The sequence below is a fragment of the Oncorhynchus mykiss genome, chromosome 5 (assembly GCF_057628025.1).
Source record: "Oncorhynchus mykiss isolate SJ-2025 chromosome 5, ASM5762802v1, whole genome shotgun sequence".
Lineage (NCBI taxonomy): Eukaryota > Metazoa > Chordata > Actinopteri > Salmoniformes > Salmonidae > Oncorhynchus > Oncorhynchus mykiss.
The window spans coordinates 44,649,594-44,669,364 of NC_143026.1; the positions used below are offsets into that span (position 1 = coordinate 44,649,594).

The 19,771-nt window shown below is 41.3% G+C and overlaps 1 long non-coding RNA gene across 3 annotated transcripts; it reads left to right on the forward strand.

Moving 5' to 3' along the window:
• The first annotated feature begins 4,536 nt into the window (after positions 1-4,536).
• LOC149983293 (uncharacterized) lies at positions 4,537-18,413 on the forward strand. 3 transcript variants are annotated; one of them, XR_016496066.1, is made up of 4 exons: positions 4,537-4,874; positions 10,265-10,684; positions 14,650-14,831; positions 16,098-18,413. It is a non-coding gene; the product is annotated as an uncharacterized LOC149983293 (long non-coding RNA). The 3 variants fall into 3 exon arrangements; XR_016496065.1 differs by having other exon boundaries at positions 14,650-18,413; XR_016496067.1 differs by lacking the exon at positions 10,265-10,684 and having other exon boundaries at positions 14,650-18,413.
• The last annotated feature ends 1,358 nt before the right edge of the window (positions 18,414-19,771 follow it).

The following is a 19,771-nucleotide window of genomic DNA, read 5'->3' on the forward strand; positions in this document are numbered from 1 at the left end:
TTCTGAACTTAGCTGCCCTCCTCTAACCTCACAAACCCATTTAGAATTGTGAAGTAAGCCCTTTGTCTTTGGTGAATTAATATAGGCCATATTGGATCTAATTCAGTGCACATTATATTTTCTTGCAAAACTTGCAAAAGCACATCAAAATGTTTGATTTTCAGAAGAGAAAATGATCCAAATGCTGGATTAATGCTTCTCTTTCAAATTGTAATGTGTTTTTAATCGGATCCAATTATGAGAGAGAAAGGGTAGCATCTAAATCTCTCTCTCACACCCTCCCACTTTCCCTTTACCTCCCTCTCCCCCCTATTTTCATCCCTATCCTCTCACTGTCTCTTTCTGGAAGGATCAGAGTGTCCATCCATTGTGACAGAGTGACAGTGGTGAATGTGTCTATTCTTTGGCAGTAAACAGAGGCAGAGCTTGGTAAACAGACAGGCTGGCAGCCAGGGGATGGGATGGGGCTGGCCGGTGGGAGTTCATCAGGCGCGGGGTCTGAGTGTGTGTCCCAAATGGCACCCTATTGCCTATATAGTGCACTACTTTGACCTGGGTCCATAGGTTTTGGTTTTAAAAAAAATGCACACTACATAGGCAATAGGGTACTATATTATAAGCAAAAGTGTCCACTTGGGATGCACTTTAAGATGGGAATCTAAACAACACAAGGAGGAGAGGATGGGATAGCAGGAGAGTGCTGTGTGACGTACAACAACACAGCAGACAACATTATACATCACACTGGCAGGGGACGTGTTTACCCTTAACAAGCTAATAGGGGAAGGGGTTGGAGAGGTTAGAGAGAGAGGAGAGCGGGGGGGAGGGGGGGGGGGGGTCTTTATCTGTGCTCCCCTCCTTGAGGGTCCAGGCCCTGGCAATACTCCTCCTCGGGGCCATCTGGTTTCCTTCAAGATGCCAGGGGCAGACCAGAAGGCTGTCACCAATTGTTAACCCCTGTATAGACAGAGACTTGTCAAAGAAACGCAATTTGATGTTATTTTAAAAGACAAAGAAACGTGCTTTTCTTTCAAAAACAAGAGCATTTCTAAGTGACCCCAAACTTTTGAACAGTAGTGTATATTTGACAAGCACTTCCCTTATTCCATCACTTGGCACTGTACGTACGCATGGGCATGACTGTACATACATTTATGCACACTCTCATGCAAACGGTTACATTGATAATTCTCACTCTTTGCATGGAATTTATTTCAGGCAAGGTTAACACACAGATGTGTGCCTACGCATGATTGGTAAATGAAAATCTGGTCTGCCCCAGGAAGCCTATGAAAATTACGACCGCCAGAACAGCCAAACAAAATCAAATAAATGAGCCAAATCAGGAGTTTTCCATAGGAATACGTGGATGACTTCAGCGCTATCATTATCTACTGGTTTTAATGTACAGTGGGGCAAAAAAGTATTTAGTCAGCCACCAGTTGTGCAAGTTCTCCCACTTAAAAAGATGAGAGAGGCCTGTAATTTTCATCAAAAGGTACACTTCAACTATGACAGACAAAATGAGAAAAAAAATCCAGAAAATCACATTGTAGGATTATTAATGAATTTATTTGCAAATTATGGTGGAAAATAAGTATTTGGTCACCTACAAACAAGCAAGATTTCTGGCTCTCACAGACCTGTAACTTCTTCTTTAAGAGGCTCCTCTGTCCTCCACTCGTTACCTGTATTAATGGCACCTGTTTGAACTTGTTATCAGTATAAAGGACACCTGTCCACAACCTCAAACAGTCACACTCCAAACTCCACTATGGCCAAGACCAAAGAGCTGTCAAAGGACACCAGAAACAACATTGTAGACCTGCACCAGGCTAGGAAGACTGAATCTGCAATAGGTAAGTAGCTTGGTTTGAAGGAATCAACTGTGGGAGCAATTATTAGGAAATGGAAGACATACAAGACCACTGATAATCTCCCTCGATCTGGGGCTCCACGCAAGATCTCTCCCCGTGGGTTTAAAATGATCACAGGAACGGTGAGCAAAAATCCCAGAACCACACGGGTGGACCTAGTGAATGACCTGCAGAGAGCTGGGACCAAAGTAACAAAGCCTACCATCAGTAACACACTACGCCGCCAGGGACTCAAATCCTGCAGTGCCAGACGTGTCTCCCTGCTTAAGCCAGTACATGTCCAGGCCCGTCTGAAGTTTGCTAGAGAGCATTTGGATGATCCAGAAGAAGATTGGGAGAATGTCATATGGAACCAATGTCAGAATGTCAGATGAAACCAAAATATAACTTTTTGGTAAAAACTCAACTCGTCGTGTTTGGAGTACAAAGAATGCTGAGTTGCATCCAAAGAACACCATACCTACTGTGAAGCATAGGGGTGGAAACATCATGCTTTGGGGATGTTTTTCTGCAAAGGGACCAGGACGACTGATCCATGTAAAGGAAATAATGAATGGGGCCATGTATCGTGAGATTTTGAGTGAAAACTTCCTTCCATCAGCAAGGGCATTGAAGATGAAACGTGGCTAGGTCTTTCAGCATGACAATGATCCCAAACACACCGTCCGGGCAACGAAGGAGTGGCTTCGTAAGAAGCATTTCAAGGTCCTGGAGTGGCCTAGCCAGTCTCCAGATCTCAACCCCATATAAAATCTTTGGAGGGAGTTGAAAGTCTGTGTTGCCCAGCAACAGCCCCAAAACATAACTGCTCTAGAGGAGATCTGCATGGAGCAATGGGCCAAAATACCAGCAACAGTGTGTGAAAACTTTGTGAAGACTTACAGAAAATGTTTGACCTCTGTCATTGCCAACAAAGGGTATATAACAAAGTATTGAGATAAACTTTTGTTATTGACTTTATTGACCAAATACTTTTTTTCCACCATAATTTGAAATAAATTCATTAAAAATCCTACAATGTGATTTTCTGTATTTCTTTTTCTCACTTTGTCTGTCATAGTTGAAGTGTACCTATGATGAATTACAGGCCTCTCTCATCTTTTTAAGTGGGAGAACTTGCACAATTGGTGGCTGACTAAATACTTTTTTGCCCCACTGTATATGGTATTGTCAGACGTAATGAATAGGCTTGTGGTTAACATGCTGACCACACCACTCGTGTCGCACGCGCGCAAGTGTTTCCAAATAAATGTACACATACTTGTTATTCAATCATTGCACACACACTGCTTGCGCGCCTCAGCGAGCATCTGGCCAGGAGTTAAAATAGAAATCGGTTTTATTTGTGGCGCTCAACACGCTGCAAGTCCGGCCTCTCCCATCTCCTCATTGGTTTTTAGGAGCATATACCCACATGCCATCTCCTCATTGGTTTTTAGAAGCATATACCCACGTGTGTGATTGAAAGATGAACTTAGGTCCACACTCCAGTCGGTTGTGGTAATGCTGTAAAGTTGGTTGCCGAACGCCATGTAAAGTCCAAAGAAGAAAAAGAAGCCTGAAGGAAGGAGATGACTAGAAACAAATTTGGTTTACCGTTTTATCTGTGGATTAATTGTCAGAGTAGAGGACCTTGTGTGCATTTCAGGTAAAATAACAACCCAATGTTTATATACCAGGACAAATTAGCTAGCAACAGCAAGCTAGCTAGCTAAATTGTAATAAATGTTTAATGCTTTTTGACCTGTCCCCAAATTAATATAATTTGTTCAGAGTTTGTTTTAATGTTTAAATCTGCATGTCCTGATCGCTTCTGGTGTGAGTGAACTAAATCAATGTGTGTAACGCGATGACACATGTGCGCGACCAGTTTGGTCAGCATATTAGAAAGCAAATGGAAGCAGAATGAGAAAAAGGGAAGTTGTGGGAAAGTATGTTTTTGGTTTCACATTGGTCGTGTAAACGAATCCATAAGTTTCCTGACTGGTAAAACTGAGAAGTGAAAGGGAACATTTCTTTTTTGGTTGCAGTGAGGTTCTGAGATTGTTTTACTCTGGGTTCTTGAAAGTTTTCCTGGAAGGTTTTATTAACACTCACTGAATGGAAATTACAGTTATTTGAACGTAATTTAATAACATCCTGAGAATGTTTTCTGAACGTTACTAAAGTTTTTTCTTGTGGTTTTTCTGTAACATTTTCTTAACTAAATGTAAAAAAAAATTGGGTTTTTGAATAACCATCTTAAATCTTTCACCAGATGTTTCAATAAAACTTTAATAACACTACTGGCACAGATACAGTAGGACACATTAACTTCCTATGGCTGCAGGGGCACTATTGAGTAGCTTGGATGAAAGGTGCCCAGAGTAAACGGCCTGCTCCTCAGTCTCAGTTGCTAATATATGCATATTATTATTAGTATTGGATAGAAAACACTCTGAAGTTTCTAAAAAATCAGAGAAGAAATCCAAACAGGAAGTGAGAAATCTGAGGTTGGTATATTTTCAACCCATTACCTATTGAAATCCCCTTGGGATATGAATGAAGATACACTTCCTAGGGCTTCCACTAGATGTCAACCATCTATATAAATGAGGCTTCTACTGTGTTTTGGGACTGAATAAGAGGGAATGAATCAGATTACTGGCAGAGAGCCAGTTCCAGGTCACGTGCATAGCACATGATATCTTCCTGCTCCTCCTCAAGACACAAAGGAATTCTCCAGTTGGAACTGTATTGAAGATTTAAGATAAAAACATCCTAATGATAGATTCTGTACTTAGTTTGAAATGTTTCTTCGACCTGTAATATAACTTTTTGAAGTTTTTGTCTGAAGAAAAGGTCGACCAGCACCAGCGTTTGGATAGGTGTACAAAAGTAGCTAATTGGACATAAATAACGGACATTATCTAACATTCAACAATGTTACATACAACAATCAAGCATTTATTGTGGACCTGGGATTCCTGGGATGCATTCTGATGAAGATCATCAAAGGTAAGGGAATATTTATCATGTAATTTCCGGTTTATGTTGACTCCAACAATGGCAGCTAATTTGACTATTTTTCTGCGCGCCGTCTCAGATTATTGCATGGTTTGCTTTTTCCGTAAAGTTTTTTTGAAATCTGACACAGCGGTTGCATTAAGGAGAGTTATATCTATAATTCCATGTGTATAACTTGTATTATCATCTACATTTATGATGAGTATTTCTGTTGAATCAACGTGGCGTTATAGTTGTAGCATTTTTTGGTCGATTTCTCAGTCAAGCATGGTGTAGAAACGGGAGCTTTTTCGCCTACAAAAATAATATTTGGGGAAAAAAGGAACATTTGCTATCTAACTGGAAGTCTCCTGAGTGAAAGCATCCGAAGTTCTTCAAAGGTAAATGATTTAATTTGGTTGCTTTTCTTATTTTCGTGAAAATGTTGCCTACTGCCAGCAGAGCCTAGCATAGCATTATGCCATGATAAACTTACACAAATGCTTGTCTAGCGTTGGCTGTAACGCATATTTTGAAAATCTGAGATGACAGTGTTGTTAACAAAAGGCTAAGCTTGTGTTTGAATATATTTATTTCATTTAATTTGTGATTTTCATGAATAGGAAGGGTTTCTAGGGGTATTTATGTCCGTTGCGTTATGCTAATGCATTTGAGGCTATGATTACGCTCCCGGATACGGGTTTGCTCGTCGCAACTGGTTAAGAAGTACGGCTATTCAGAACGAGGGTCCAGCCTAGTGTACTCCTTTGTTTAGGGCGCGTGACCTGAAGCTCTCTCCACTCTTATTTTATCAGCTATTGAACACAGTGTATTCCGTCTTAAATTTGATTGATTATTTACGTTTTAAAATACCTAAAGATAGATTAGGAAAGTTGTTTGAAATGTTTGGACCAAGATTACAGGTAACTTATTAGATAAATGGTAGTCATGTTGGGCAAGTTGGAACCAATGTTTTTCTGAATCAAATGCGCCAAATAAATGGACATTGGAGATATAACAACGTAATTCATCGAACAAAAGGACCATTTGTGATGTTTATGGGACATTTTGGAGTGCCAACAGAAGAATATCTTCAAAAGTAAGGCATGAATTATATTGTTATTTCTTAGTTATGTGTCACGCCTGGCGGGTTGAATTATGATTGGCATGTGATTGTTTGATGGGGTGCTATCCTCAGATAACAGTATGGTTTGCTTTCGCCGTAAAGCCTTTTTGAAATCTGACACGGTGGCTGGATTAACAAAAAGTCAAGCTTTCATTTGGTGTATTGCACTTGTGATTGTATGAAAGTTAAATATTTCAAATAATTGTTTTTGAATTTTGCGCTCTGCAATTTCACTGGATGTTGTCGAAACGGAACCACCAGCCGTAACAGGTTTTAAGAGTTACCATCTCCCGAATTAAACTCTATAAGGTATATATCTATTACATTGATAAACAGTCATCTTATTAATCATTACCTCTTATCATATCATCATTCTGAACAGTCGTAACCTTGGATGTACAAAAACCCTGGCCTTTCTAACAATTCAGTACTACATAAATTAGTTAATTATTTTTTTAATAGCTAAATTTACTAGTTATATGCAGAAGACACATTTCAGTTGAATACATTCAGTTGGACAACTGAATAGCTTTTCTCCTATTGTCGTGCCGTTCATCCACTGCTATTACCTCCTACTTCAGCATGATAATGCATAGATCCTGCAACCATGGAGCAGTACATACCTGTCTATTTATGGAAAACAACTGATTAGCTCCTCAGTCATATTTCTGTTTATTTACTTACGTATGGCGCTGCTTACATGTATATGTTATCTCAATTACCTCGACTAACCGGTGCCCCTTTATACCTGTACCCCCCGGAATATAGCCTCGCTACTGTTATTTTATTGTGGCTCCTTAGTAATTATTATATATTTTTTTTACTTCAGTTTATTTTAATAAACACTTAACCAACAATGAAGTTAAGAAAAAAATAGTTACGGGCTTGTAAGTAAGCATTTCACTGTATGGTCTACACCTGTTGTATTCGGCGCATGTGACAAATAACATTTGATTTGATTCATATTTAGCAGGTGTTATTGCAGGTGTAGAGAAATGCTTGTGTTCCTAGCTCCAACAGTGCTTAAGTATGTGCTCATTTCATGTGTATATTCTGTATTCTACTGTGTTTTAGTCAATGCCTCTCCGACATTGCTCGTCCATTCTTTCACTTTTAGATTTGTGTGTATTGTTATGAATTGTTAAAGTGACTCGTGTTCCATTATTATTGTGACCAGTGATTCCATATCTATCTGCATAGGGCAGCAGCCTCTAAGGTGCAGGTTTGAGTAAACGGGTGGTAGCCGGCTAGTGGTGGCTATTTAACAGTCTGATGGCCTTGGGATAGAAGCTGTTTTTAGTCTTTACCTTTACTGACCTTGCCTTCTGAATAGGCCGTGGCTCGGGTGGCTGATGTCCTTGATGATCTTTTTGTCCTGTGACATCGGGTGCTGTAGATTTCCTGGAGGGCAGGCATTGTGCCCACAGCGATGCATTGGGCAGACCGCACTACCCTCTGGAGAGCCCTGCGGTTGTGGGTGGTGCAGTTGCTGTACAGACAGAATGCTCTCAATTGTGCATCTGTAAAAGTTTGTGAGGTTCTTAGGGGCCAAGACACATTTCTTCAGCCTCCTGAGGTTGAAGAGGCGCTGTTGCGCTTCTTCACCACACTGTATGTGTGGGTGGACCTTTTCAGATGGTCTGTGATTAAAAATCATATGAGCAAACAAATATTGTGCTTTATCTGGGATACATGCCTATATACAGTATATAATGAATATGACATGGGTGGTGTGCAAAGCTGTCAGCAAGGTAAAGGCTGGCTACTTTGAAGAATCTCAACCATAAAATATATTTGATTTGTTTAACACTTTTTTTGGTTGCTAAATGATTCCATATGTTTTTATTTTATAGTTTTGATGTTGTCACTATTATTCTACGATGTAGAAAATTGTACAAATAAACTTTTTGTCCAAACTTTTGACTGGTGCTGTACATAAATTCTGTTAAGTTTTAGTTTTGGGGTTTTCAAGCTTTTTTTTCGAATGGGGTTTTCGAGCTTCTGAATCTGGTGGTTAAATGCTGCCAGCAACTGCTGATGTTTCAAACAGGCCTACTATCACTAGCGAACAGGGAAGAAATACTGAGTACGGATTGTGACTGGGCCAAGCTAGAACAGCTTGTGAAGATTCTGGAGCTGTTCACAATCCACACTGACCAACTTCAAACTGATAGCCAGGCGTTGTCTGGTGCCGTGCCTTCTCAACTTTGAGGCACACTTGCAGTCAACTACTGTTGTAAAACAGTTGGCACAGGTCCTCCTGAAGTCACAGCAGGAGTGTTTCGCATGCATAGGGCAGTTTAAAACTCTGTTGTTAAATAAGTTCACTGAAGTGTGCAATTGTTTCAATTGATTATTATAACTTGTTGTAATAACCTGATGTAATGTATTTATAGCTGTCTTGTAGTTGTTTTTTTTATATATTTTTGTTGTTGCTGTATTAATGTAATTTTTGTCCTCAGTGCACCATTGTAAATGAGACAATGGCCTCAATTGGGTTCCCCTGAATAAATACAAGTAAATAAAAATATATGGGACTTTGAGCAAACTGTTGCTGGGGACTTTAATAATATGATTTAAAAAATCCCAGAATTTCACCAACACGTCGCCTGTGCCACAGGGGGAGAGAAGACGCTTGATCACTGTTATTCTCCCTTCCCGAAATGACTACAAGGCCCATCCCCGACCACCCATTGGCAAATCAGATCACGGCTCCAATCTGCTTCTCCCCGCTTTACATGCAGAAATTAACGGAGGACTCAATCAAATCAAATTGCATTTGTCACATGCTTCATAAACAACAGGTGTAAACTAACAGTGAAGTGCTCACTTAAGCACCCATGGTAAGGTCTGTGCAATGTTGGCCTGACCAATCTGAATCCATGCTACAAGATTGATTTGATCGCATGGACTGGGATATGTTCCAGGTCACCTCTGTGAGTAACATTGACAACTACACTGACTCTGTCACCGTGTTCATCAGGAAGTGCATAGAGCAGTGGACAAAACATTGATATAAAAAAAACAACAACGATAAATCCTTGCATTCCTACTTTTTTCTGTCTCGCGCTGTTGGCAGTAGGTGCACTTGTTTCAGCTGTCCTGCGCACCAGGCAGGCAAAGTCTTCCCATTTCAACCAGTTCAAATCAAGTGCACCTATAGGTCAACTGCTAGTCAATCAGATTGCTCAGATCACCTTGTCTGCAACTTCCTGACGTTTTTATGAAGGAGTTCATGTACACGTTTTTAATTCAGCACTGTCAAAATGTTTTATTCAACACCTTTATAAGCTAATAAGTGAGCTTCTCCACTCGTGCTGCGACTCGGCGCTGCAGCTTCAATGAATGAGTAGCGAAGTGTATCAAAAGGCTTGTGTTGTTATTATTAACGTCTGTGTGTTTTTTTAATACTGTCTGAGGAATATCTCACTTTCTCTGGTCATAGGAGTAACAACATGAATTTGTGCATGAGACATAAAAAAATATATGGTGTGACTCGAGTTGACATCAGCTCGAAGACGGTGTCCCCTTTTTGGTCAGTCTTTGCGGAGGGGGAGGGGGGAAAGTTGCTTTGGATCCAGGGTGGCAAAACTGTTTCTGAGAGCTCTGATGCTCTCCCTCCGCTGAGACAGTAAAATAAAGAAAGCAAATCATTTCAATGTACGCTCACTTATCTATGCATCACAAGTAATACAACAAATTGTGATCTATTAACAGTGTGATCACATACCTCAAGTTTTGAAATATAATTTCTAAATGGTTTGAGAACTTTGACAGGGCAATTCAAGTGTAGACAATATGCGGTGATTATGTATCGGGTCTATAGCCTGCTGCACAAACCACAATGCAACAGAAATTGTTCATATTGCAAAGACAGTTTTTTTTTAAGCGAAACCCTAACCCTAAATCTGAGTGGTAGATCTCGGCCTGTATTTTGACTCAGAAAGTGATCTCTGCTCAGAAAAGTTGACCACTGGCATAGGGATGTTGTTCCTATGAAAGGCAAACCAATCACGTCGTCAGTGCATGCACAGACCAGCTGGCTAGAGTGTTTACAGAAATATTCAACCTCTCCCTATCTCTGTCCGTTGTCCCCATTTGCTTTAAGATGTCCACCATTGTTCCTGTACCCAAGGAAGCAAACTAAACTGACTACAAGCCCGTAGCACTCACCTCTGTCATCATGAAGTGCGTTGAGAGGCTAGTCAAGGACCATATCATGTCCACCTTGCCCCGACATCCTAGACCCACTACAATTTGCATACCCCCCGAACAGGTCCACGGATGATGCAACCATCCTCTCCCAGATGGACAAGAGGAATACTTATGTGAGAATGATGTTCACTGATTACAGCTCTGCTTTCAACACCAAAGATCACACCTTCACCTGGAGAGAGCAGACCACAGGGAGGTATCACCATTGTCCTCTGGGTCTACGGCTCCCTTGAGTTTCTGCTTGCTCCTTAGGATGTATTTCCTCCCCTCTACAGATCCCGACCCAGCACCGGCACCAGGTTCCCGGTTCCTGTTCTCTCCAAGGACCGTGGTCCCAGCACCAGACCCAGAATCAGCCTGTGGTTTTCCAGCCCCGGGTCCAGCCCAATCTCCAACCTGGCCCCAACACCAACCCACTGCCACACCCAAGCCAGTTCACCACTGAGTGTGTTGTTGATGAAACATGTTTTACTAGCCTGAGGTATAATACTCTACACCGCCATTCATTTTTCACATTGTGAATTAAATTAAACAATTTTTTATTAATTGTGAATTTGTATTTATTATTGATCCCCATTAGCTCTCTTCCTGGGGTCCGGCAAAATTAAGGCAGATATACAATTTAAAAACATTACAATACATTCATTACAGAATTCACAACACACTAAGTGTGTGATTGGTGTAGGCTTACCTTGGCCTGATGTTTTTGATAGCCGGATGGTTCTCTCTCGGGAAGTTGGGAGTTCCCTGTCAAGAGAAGAGAGACAGAGGCCTGGCTGGCTTAGCTAGCCTGGAGCCTCAAATGGAGGATGCTAACAAATGTTTTCAACGCTGCAGGAGCTGTGTTTTATTTTGCTTTATTCCGGGACAATGTGGACCGCCCGGACTTTCGATGTAGCAACAATGTGCTTGCAGAGGACTACAGGGCGAAGTGGTTACTCTTAGCAAACAAGTAGCAAACCTACACAAGCTGCTGGGGAATCCACGTAGCCGAACGCCACTCTGGCCTGGTGGAAGTGTCGCCGCAGTGTCGGCTCAACAGCCGACTGGCCGGTACTCTGCAGGGATCCCTCCCAAAAGGGGTCTCCCCCTTCCATGGAGAATGGAGTTAGTAGAATGCTCCTGGATGACTTGGTGGATGTTCCTGTTCTCAATCCTGCCAACCAGCCATGGAGACATATCACTCGCCGTGGAAGTCGAAAACAGCATCCTCTGGCAACGGGGGCCTCCTTGGAGATGTTAAAGCCCAGACCGAACACAGACCAGAAAAAGTTTTGCCACCCTGGATCCAAAGGTTCCGGTGCCTTCTTCCCTGGGGGCTTCCAATTCGAGGTCGGATCTGGAGGTACCTGCGCCTTCATCCCCTGTTCTGTCTCCCTCTCTGGTGGCTTCTACCTCGGGTTCAGATCCTCATCAGACGTGAGACTGTCTGAGTCTCCGACCAATTCATCATCCACATTGGATACTACAGCTGGCTCTGGTCCGTCAGGCCCACCTCCTCAGCCATTGGTAAGAAACATTTTGGGTCCGGGGCAAAAAAACCTGTTCTATCCTGGACCACGAGTACGGGACATTACAAGGCTGCTTCCGACCGTTCTACAACAGATGCCAGGAGCTGACGCTGTCGTAGTCCATGTGAGGTCAAACAACATTCGGAGGGCTAGCTCTGAACTTTTGAAAATTGATTTTGAAGAACTAATTCTAGCACTGAGATTCAAAAAAGCGGCCAATTATGTCAGGTCCGGTACCATCATTGGGCCGCAGGTGTGAAAGATTACAAACAGCACAGGAACGAAATCATCAACATATATTGATCACATTTTTACTAATGCTGCAGAAGTGTGCATTAAAGCCCTATCCAAATCTATCAGATGTAGTGAACACAATATACAGTGCCTTGCGAAAGTATTCGGCCCCCTTGAACTTTGCGACCTTTTGCCACATTTCAGGCTTCAAACATAAAGATATACAACTGTATTTTTTTGTGAAGAATCAACAACAAGTGGGACACAATCATGAAGTGGAACGACATTTATTGGATATTTCAAACTTTTTTAACACCTCAAAAACTGAAAAATTGGGCGTGCAAAATTATTCAGCCCCCTTAAATTAATACTTTGTAGCGCCACCTTTAAACTGCGATTACAGCTGTAATTCGCTTGGGGTATGTCTCTATCAGTTTTGCACATCGAGAGACTGAAATTTTTTCCCATTCCTCCTTGCAAAACAGCTCGAGCTCAGTGAGGTTGGATGGAGAGCATTTGTGAACAGCAGTTTTCAGTTCTTTCCACAGATTCTCGATTGGATTCAGGTCTGGACTTTGACTTGGCCATTCTAACACCTGGATATGTTTATTTTTGAACCATTCCATTGTAGATGTTGATTTATGTTTTGGATCATTGTCTTGTTGGAAGACAAATCTCTGTCCCAGTCTCAGGTCTTTTGCAGACTCCATCAGGTTTTCTTCCAGAATGGTCCTGTATTTGGCTCCATCCATCTTCCCATCAATTTTAACCATCTTCCCTGTCCCTGCTGAAGAAAAGCAGGCCCAAACCATGATGCTGCCACCACCATGTTTGACAGTGGGGATGGTGTGTTGCTTTTACGCCAAACATAACGTTTTGCATTGTTGCCAAAAAGTTCAATTTTGGTTTCATCTGACCAGAGCACCTTCTTCCACGTTTGGTGTGTCTCCCAGGTGGCTTGGGGCAAACTTTAACCGACACTTTTTATGGATATCTTTAAGAAATGGCTTTCTTCTTGCCACTCTTCCATAAAGGCCAGATTTGTGCAATATACGACTGATTGTCGTCCTATGGACAGAGTCTCCCACCTCAGCTGTAGATCTCTGCAGTTCATCCAGAGTGATCATGGGCCTCTTGGCTGCATCTCTGATCAGTTTTCTCCTTGTATGAGCTGAAAGTTTAGAGGAACGGCCAGGTCTTGGTAGATTTGCAGTGGTCTGATACTCCTTCCATTTCAATATTATCGCTTGCACAGTGCTCCTTGGGATGTTTAAAGCTTGGGAAATATTTTTGTATCCAAATCCGGCTTTAAACTTCTTCACAACAGTATCTCGGACCTGCCTGGTGTGTTCCTTGTTCTTCATGATGCTCTCTGCGTATTTAACGGACCTCTGAGACTATCACAGTGCAGGTGCATTTATACGGAGACTTGATTACACACAGGTGGATTGTATTTATCATCATTAGTCATTTAGGTCAACATTGGATCATTCAGAGATCCTCACTGAACTTCTGGAGAGAGTTTGCTGCACTGAAAGTAAAGGGGCTGAATAATTTAGCACGCCCAATTTTTCAGTTTTTGATTTGTTAAAAAAGTTTGAAATATCCAATAAATGTCGTTCCACTTCATGATTGTGTCCCACTTGTTGTTGATTCTTCACAAAAAAATACAGTTTTATATCTTTATGTTTGAAGCCTGAAATGTGGCAAAAGGTCGCAAAGTTCAAGGGGGCCGAATACTTTCGCAAGGCACTGTAGTAGCCATATCTAGGAAAACCAAAGTTCCAAAGGCTGGGCCTAATATAGAGTATAAGAGGTCATACAAGAAGTTTAGTTGAGTTTCCTATATTGATAACGTGAATAATATTTGCTGGTCTGTGGTGTTTGATAAGGAGCAACCTGGCTCTGCAATTGACACATTTCTAAAATGGATTATTCCAGTTACTAATATGAAAGCACCCATTAAGAAAACAACTTTAAAAACGGTTAAATCCCCTTGGGTTGATGAGGTATTGAAACATTGTATGGTTGAGAGGGATGAGACAAAAGGAACTACAAATAAGTCTGGCTGCACAACTGAATGGCAAACATACTGCAAATTGAGCAATCATGTGAGTAAAAATAATAAGAAACTATTCTATGTAACTAGTCTCCCAGTCCCTGCCACTGAAAAACATATCCACAGGGTGATTCTGCCACCACCATGCTTCACCGTAGGGATGGTGCCAGAATTCCTCCAGGCGTGATGCTTGGCATTCAGGGCAAAGAGTTCAATCTTGGTTTCATCAGACCAGAGAATTTTGTTTCTCATGGTCTGAGAGTCTTTAGGTGACTTTTGGCAAACTCCAAGCGGTCTGTCATGTGCCTTTTACTAAGGAGTGGCTTCTGTCTGGCCACTCTACCATAAAGTCTGCTGCAGAGGTAATTGTCCTTCTGTAAGGTTCTCCCATCTCCACAAAGGAACTCTACAGCTCTGTCAGATTGACCATCAGGTTCTTGGTCACCTCCCTGACCAAGGCCCTTCTTCCGCGATTGCTCAGTTTGGCAGGGCAGCCAGCTCTAGGAAGAGTCTTGGTGATTCCAAACTTCTTCCATTTAAGAATGATGGAGGCCACTGTGTTCTTGGGGACCTTTAATACTGCATAAATGTACCCTTCCCCAGATCTGTGCCTTGACACAATCCTGTCTCGGCTCTCTACAGACAATTCCTTCAACCTCATGGCTTGGTTTTTGCACTGTCAACTGTGGGACCTTATATAGACAGACTACCTGCCCTCCAGGATACCTACACCACCCGATGTCACAGGAAGGCCATAAAGATCATCAAGGACAACAACCACCCGAGCCACTGCCTGTTCACCCCGCTATCATCCAAAAGGCGAGGTCAGTACAGGTGCACTAAAGCAGGGGCCGAGAGACTGAAAAACAGCTTCTGTCTCAAGGCCATCATACTGTTAAACAGCCACCACTAACATTGAGTGGCTGCTACCAACATACTGACTCAACTCCAGCCACTTTAATAATGGGAAATATTGATGTAAAAAATGTATCACTAGCCAATTTAAACAATGCCACTTTATGTAATGTTTACATACCCTACATTACTCATCTCATATGTATACACTGTACTCGATACCATCTACTGCATCTTGCCTACGCCGTTCTGTACCATCACTCATTCATATATTTTTATGTACATATTCTTCATCCCTTTACACGTATGTGTATAAGGTAGTTGTTGTGAAATGGTTAGGTTAGATTACTCGTTGGTTATTACTGCATTGTCGGAACTAGAAGCACAAGCATTTCGCTACACTCGCATTAACATCTGCTAACCATGTGTATGTGACAAATAAAATTTTATTTGATTTGGGGTCCCTGATAAATGTAAATACAAACCCAGGTTTAACATTTCAAGACATTAGTCATACAAAAGTTATACTTAAATCTGAACTGGTTCTCTAGTAAATTAGTAAGAATGTCTCATCCCATGTTCAAGAATGGCCTTTTTCCCTTTATTCAGATTGCAACCGCTAATTTTCGGTTATTTGAAAGCAAAATAATAATCGAAAATATCGTTATTTCTTAAACAAGCCATAGAAACCTGGTTGCAATTTCATTATTTGACTGGTGATTGTTACACGTTATTTGAATGAATGATTTAGTTTTTTGGTAATTGTTTGTATTTGATTCACTTAAATTGGGATTTATTATTTGTTTGAATTGTATACTGTTAAATTAATTTGATTAGAAATTTTAACATGTAACCAAATAAATTGACCTTTCAACACCATACTGCCATCCAAGCTTGTCACTAAGCTCAGGGCCCTGGGTCTGAACCCCTCCCTGGGCAACTGGGTCCTAGACTTCCTGATGGGCTGACCCTAGGTGGTAAGGTTAGGCAACAACTCCTCTGCCATGCAGATCCTCAACACGGGGGCCCCCCAGTGGTGTGTGCTCAGTCCCCTCCTCTACTCCCTCCGTACCCAAGACTGTGTGGCTACGCACAACTCCAACTCAATCATCAAGTTTGCTGATGACATGACAGTGGTAGGCCTGATTACCAACAACAATGAGACAGGAAGGAGGTTAGAGCCTGGGTGGAGTGGTGTCAGGAAAATAACCTCTCCCTCAATATAAAAAAAACAGGAGCTGATCGTGGCCTGCCGGAGACAGAGGAGGGAGTGGAGAGGGTGAACAGCTTCAAGTTCCATGGCTTGAAATAGTCCGACCACACCAACACCATGGTGAAGAAGGCCCAACAGCGCCTTTACAACCTCAGGTGGCTGAAGAACTTCGGCATGCTCAGCCACCTGAATCACGGTCTGTTCAATCTGCTACCATATAGCAGACAGAGACAGTACAGGAGCATCAAAGCAGGGACCAAAAGACTGAAAAACAGCTTCTATCTCCAGTCCACAGACTGTTAAACAGTTATCACGACATTTCCTGTAGTAAGAGACAAAGAAAGATTCACTCACACAAAATGCAAACACACACACACACTTCATACACACGCAGATTCCTGCACTCACATATAGACTCACAGATGCAGATGCCCATGCCCACAAACATACAAACTCACAGCCAATGCTGCTGTCCCATGTATACATTCAACACTGAAGCATTTATTTTATACTATTATTCATACTGCGTATTCATCCAATGTGTTCTTCAATTAGCTGATTCTAATATATCAACTACTGTACATTGCATTTTGTTACACTATTTACAGTTGAAGTCGGAAGTTTACATACACCTTAGCCAAATACATTTAAACTCAGTTTACCACAATTCCTGACATTTAATCCTAGTAAAAATACCTGTCTTAGGTCAGTTAGGATCAACACTTTATTTTAAGAATGTGAAATGTCAGAATAATACTAAAGAGAATGATTTATTTCAGCTTTTATTTATTTCATCACATTCCCAGTGGTTCAGAAGTTTACATACACTCAATTAATATTTTTTAGCATTGCCTTTAAATTGTTTAACTTGGATCAAACATTTTGGGTAGTCTTCCACAAGCTTTCCACAAGTTGGGTGAATTTTGGCCTATTCCTCCTGACAGAGCTGGTGTAACCGAGTCAGGTTTGTAGGCCTCCTTGCTCGCACACACTTTTTCAGTTTTACCCACAAATGTTCTATGGGATTAAGGTCCGGGCTTTGTGATGGCCACTCCAATACCTTGACTTTGTTATCCTTAAGCAATTTTGCCACAACTTTGGAAGTGTGCTTGGGGTCAAAGTCCATTTTGGAGGACCCATTTGCAACCAAGCTGCAATCAAGACTGATGTCTTGAGATGTTGCTTCAATATATCCACATAATTTCCCTTGCTCATGATGCCATCTATTTTGTGAAGTGCACCAGTCCCTGCTGCAGCAAAGCATCCCCACAACACGATTCTGCCACCCCCGTGCTTCACGGTTGGGATGGTGTTCATCAGCTTTCTTTGGCTTGTTCTTCGGTCCTTTTTTCCTCCAAACATAACGATGGTCATTATGGCCAAACAGCTCTATTTTTGTTTCATCAGACCAGAGGACATTTTTCCAAAAAGTACAATCTTTGTCCCCATGGGGGTTTTGGAGCAGTGGCCTCTTCCTTGCTGAGCGGCCTTTCAGGTTATGTCGATATAGGACTCGTATTTACTGTCGATATAGATACTTTTGTGCCTGTGTCCACCAGTATCTTCACAAGGTCCTTTGCTGTTGTTCTGGGATTGATTTGCTCTTTTCGCACCAAAGTACATTCATCTCTAGGAGACATAACGCGTCTCCTTCCTGAGCGGTATGACTGCTGTGTGGTCCCATGGTGTTTATACTTGCGTACTATTGTTTGTACAGATGAATGTGGTACTTTCAGGCATTTGGAAATTGCTCCCAAGGATGAACCAGACTTGTGGAGGGCTACAATTATTTTCTGAGGTCTTGGCTGATTTCTTTTGATTTTCCCATGATGTCAAGCAAAGAGGCACTGAGTTTGAAGGGAGGCCTTGAAATACATCCACACGTACACCTCCAATTGACAAGAATTATGTCAATTAGCCTATCAGAAGCTTCTAAATCATTCTCTGGAATTTTCCAAGCTGTTTAAAAAGGCACAGTCAACTTAGTGTATGTACACTTCTGACCCACTGGAATTGTGATACAGTGAATTATAAGTGAAATAATCTGTCAACAATTGTTGGAAGAACTACTTGTGTCATGCACAAAGTAGATGTTCTATCTGACTTGCCAAAACTATAGTTTGTTAACAAGAAATTGGTGGAGTGGTTGAAAAACTAGTTTTAATGACTCCAACCTATGTGTATGTAAACTTCCGACTTCAACTGTATATACTGGACTCTCATAGCTCACTGTAATATATATATACTGCTGTACATATCATTCTTTGTATATATTTTTGGTGTATATACGCGTGGAATGTATTTCAGTTGTTAACTAAATTCGTTCTGCCATTCATCATTTCTTGTTCCTAGTCATTTGACATTTTTGCTGCACTGTCAGGAACTAGTAACACAAGCATTTTGCACACACTATAACATCTGCTGAACTGTGTACGCGATCTCAAAACTTTGATTTGTGTATCAAGCTGCGATCCTAAGTCTGTCACGTCATGTGACCTGCAGTCACCACGGAAAGGAATTTGAGGGGAGGGAAAAGCATTTCCTGATGATCTGAAACATAACAACTATCCTCAGCAAGGCATTATACATGTGTCTGCCTTAAGGGAAAACATTGTCCAAACAGACATTTCACACTGGCAGCACAGATCGGGATTTCTATTGGGAAAACACAGTAAACTACACTGCACACCACTGCCACCAAGTGATCAAAATATGAACACGCAGCTTTAAAAAAAAAAGAAAAAGGAAAAAAAGGTTAAGAGTACATTACTTCTGTCATGTTTTTTTTATTAATAATTAAACCATATTTTTTTTAAGACAAGACATAAAATGTATACATAGCCCATGTACATCTCATTTGTTTGTGCTATCATGAGCAATAACATCCACTCCACGTACACCGTCAGTATTTAAATATGCTCCGTCCCCAAATTGCACCCTATTCCCCATATGGTGCACTACTTATTGACCAGGGCCCATAGGGCTCTGGTCAAAAGTAGGGCACTATATAGGGTATAGGGTGCCATTTGGGACAAACTTCTAGTTATTTTTCTGATCTTCAAAAATGAACATGTTCACTTGTTAGGCACGTTTTGTATAATAACCCTCTCGTAAAGATGCTGGGTGCAGACACAGACATAAAGAACACACGGTGGAATGTGTTGTCTCGTGGTTAGAAACCACCCTGCAAACACAACTATGAAGTCGATGTGTTGTGATGGTAGCAAAGTCATGTTCTAATCATTTTACACCACACAAAAACGACAAAAAAATACTTTTAGATTTGTGGGCAATGGCGTTCTAGAACTGTTCCAAAACTATAACGGTCATAGAGATATGTACTACAACCATTCCCGAGATACTTTTCCATAACATATACATTACGTTACAACGCAATAGTCTTCATCATAGAATTCATTATACTAATATACTGTACATAGTTCATTTTACTCTTACAGGCTGGGTACAATATAACACTGGAGGAAATTCAACAACAGTCACTCTGACTGAAAGTAGGGGAGAGCGGGGTCAATTGAGAATTTCTTTACATTCCGCATCACTCTGGCAAGGGAAATAAACAGTATTGTTCTAACTAACAAAGATGTCTACATATATTTCAAGATGTTGTGTATCCCTGGCAATAATCAGAATTCATGAACAATATTACCGTTTCCAAAACATGGCTTGTCCAAAGAA